This window comes from Vanessa atalanta, chromosome 28 (genome assembly GCF_905147765.1).
Source record: "Vanessa atalanta chromosome 28, ilVanAtal1.2, whole genome shotgun sequence".
NCBI classification, from domain to species: Eukaryota; Metazoa; Arthropoda; class Insecta; order Lepidoptera; family Nymphalidae; genus Vanessa; species Vanessa atalanta.
The window spans coordinates 3,003,338-3,006,892 of NC_061898.1; the positions used below are offsets into that span (position 1 = coordinate 3,003,338).

The window sequence follows — 3,555 nt, forward strand, 5'->3', positions numbered from 1 at the left end:
TCAAGGATAAGTGTCATCTATCTTCGACCAACGATAGATATTAGATTACTTTTCCCTCTCACCTATCTTAGCTTCTTCGAACGTTTCGTTTTACGATAACCACGAAACAATGTCACGCTCAAAACTTTTTTTTTCATTTATTTGTTTTTTATTCAATATATATATCAAATTGATTAATAAATTAATTTGAATTAAAAAAAAGATATCAATATATAAATAGGTATTTGTTTTGTGTGATTTTCCATTCTTTTTAACAAATTCGGTAATGTCAATAACAAAACGAAACGTCTTTTCAGTTTGAAGTTTAAATTTTGGTTTTCGGTTATTAATTTGTGTTTGCTCTTTTATAAGTGATACAAAATGGCTCATGTAAGTATATACGAAATATATTGATGTTTAATAGTACATTTTTGCATTGCATTCATCTCATCACATCATTGATATACCAACCAACTTTTTTAGTCAACAAAGGCAGCATCTATGACCAGAGATCAGACGATGATTTTAGTGTAGCTTGTGGTTGCCAGTAAAATTATTAATTGTAAGGCAACCAATACGACAAATAATAAACTCAAGGAGCAAGCGTGGCAAGATTTGACAAATCAGTACAATTATTCAGTCACAAGTTTTCCACGAACTCCTTCGCAGTTGCGTTTGAAGTGGGAAAATCTCCAGAAATCGGCTCGCAAACGCTGCGCAACTATGAAAAGTAGTTGTAATAAGGTTAATGATGTTATATTTAATTGATATTATACTACTTCTACATACATATCAGGATACTCATTGGAACGATATATTATCAAATAGAACTTAGATTTATTTTAAATTAAGTGCTTATTTATAATAAAATCTCTTTATTACAGACTGGAGGTGGCAAGGATTATTTTCCACCAGATGAAGTCTTAGACAAAGTAGCATCACTTTTGGGCAATACATGTCAAGGTTTCTCTGTGGAGTTTGGTGGAGATGCTACCAATACCAATAATTTAAATTTATCTTTGGTCGAAGAAGATGTTGATGTTGTTTTACCTTTAAATAATGATGGTAATGGTGTTTGCGGTGGTGGTGTGACTCAGGAGGAGGTGCTTAAAGAAACAGAGATTCTTGAGACATCTCCCCCAAAAAACAAAAACTTTTTTTTAAATAGGGCTAGTGGAAGTGTTTCTGTAGGTAATTGGTGGTTACATTACTAGTATTAAGTTGTTACTGATACTTTCTTCCATTAAATTTGCCTCAAATATAGGGTGATTGCCTCTGGAGTCTCGTAAAATTTACTAGCCATACGTGATTCATTTTTAAAAATTGGCTTGTTACTCTTCTCTTGCCTAACCCTTACGAATGTATCTCTAATGGTACGGATAAAAATATTGGTTGGCCATCATTAATATTTTTATTTTTTTTTACAGCAAAGCGAAAACTCATACTAGAAGAAGAAAAATGTAAGGCACGCATTTATAGAGATAATGCTTTAGCTGAATATCTAATAGTTAAAAAGAAAAAAGTTGAATTAGAACTAGAGGAAAAAGAAATCGTAATTGCTAAGCTTAAGGTGGAGTTAGAGAATGCAAAAATAGAAAATTTAAAATTAAAAAATGATTTAAATAAATAGTTTTACCGTTTAAAAGAAGGACTTTCATTGTTGATAAGTGTAAAATGCCTATATAATTTAAAATATAAATAAAACACTAATAAATTAAATATTTATGTGTATTATTAAGTGTTGCATTAGCATTAGCAGCCCGTAAATGTCCCACTGCTGGGATAAAGGCCTCCTCTCCCTTTGAGGAGAAGGTTTGGAGCATATTCCACCACGCTGCTCCAATGCGGGTTGGCGGAATACACATGTGGCAGAATTTCGTTGAAATTAGACACATGCAGGTTTCCTCACGATGTTTTCCTTCACCGCCGAGCACGAGATGAATTATAAACACAAATTAAGCACATGAAATTTCAGTGGTGCCTGGGCTTGAATTCGAAATCATCGATTAAGATGCACGCGTTCTAACACTCGGCTCTTAACACTTGCTTGTTGGGTCGAAATTAATTTATTGCAAAATGTGTTAGTATATATAGAAAAACTAAAAAGGAATTGACCACTAATTGCATACTTACAATTTGTTTGTCCAGACAAAACGTTTTCATTTCTATCAATAAAAACGAATAGAATTTCTGAACGTTAAATATTGAAATTCAGCCACAATAATAAAAAGATATTCATTGCATGAAAGTGTACTTAAATATATTTTAAACAATAAATTAAACATAAAATGTCTTCAATATATTAAATAATCATTGTCTAGCTAATAGTAAAATTTGGTAACAGTTGATTTGTATATATGAAGTGTTTTTGACATCTGTAGACGTTTGCATTAAATGTAGAAATATTGATCGAGCGTGGTTTGATTCTACCCATTGTTGCTGTCATTTAATAAAGCAGGTAGAATCCCGGAGACTGTAACGCCCAGAGCCGAACCTAAGGACTGTTATGTTTACATGCGTTTGTCTACAATTCATTAGGGTTGAAAGACAGAGTCGCAGACGAGTTTCAGGTGGTCAGCAATGCTGCCGCTACGAAAAACGGGGTCGAATGAGGCCTTAGATTCCGATTTGTTTCGATATGAATATTCTGTTGGCCTCTAAGGCGTCGCAGCGGCGAGGCAAGTTAAAATACTCAAACCTGGATGTTGAGAACCACCTACTTAAGGGTTCAGAATCGCGCGTCGTAGGGGTGTCTCCTGCGTAGCCGATGCTTAGGACAAAGAAAGATGTGTGTGTCGGAGATGTTGACGGGATTATTGGTACAGTTTCCATCACAGTGAAACACTCTCAATTTGGATAAACTTTATTTTTTATGTTAACAGGTTATTTTTACAAATACAAGGTAACGTCGAATTAATTTAAGCGGATATTCGCAACTACAACTTTTTAAATAAATAAATATAAATAAAAATATACTTATTCAGCTTATTACGGTATACACAGTAAAGGTTGGAGCCTTCTTTTAAGTGCAGCATATTTTGCCGAGAGTGCTCAGTAAGCTGATGGGACGATAGCTCGTGGGCTGATTCCTAGGTTTCCCTGGTTTTGGGATTCCTATGACTATGGCTTCTTTCCATTGGTCGGGAAAGGAACAACCTGCCAGAAGGGCATCGAATATTAGCACTAGAAGTGCTATGATTTGTTGCGGTAAGCGCTTGACCGCTTTGTTTGTTATTCGGTCAGCACAGATTTTTTGATTTGTAGTGCTTTGACGATCGATTCGATTTCATCGGCTGACGTCGGAGTCAGTGGTTCGTTGGTGGCATGGAGCTAATACGATTTACTGCCCCGTCCACCTTTAGGAGGTGATCGGGGTCTACCGGATTGCGGTTCGGGGAGCATTGGAATTCTAGTGCGTCGGCCAAGCACTCGGCCTTATCCAAATCGTCTGTTGCGGGTGGGAGATTTGGTCGTGACAATGGAGGCATTGTCGTGGGCAATGAGCCTTTGAGAGATCTCGGCATCGACCAAAACGCAGTGTGTGATGGCGTGATTTCCCCAAGGTAATCGCCGTCC

General features: G+C 36.1%; 1 pseudogene; it reads left to right on the top strand.

The window, feature by feature from the left end:
* The first annotated feature begins 480 nt into the window (after positions 1–480).
* Positions 481–2,743, top strand: LOC125074534 (annotated as a pseudogene).
* Positions 2,744–3,555: the final 812 nt, after the last annotated feature.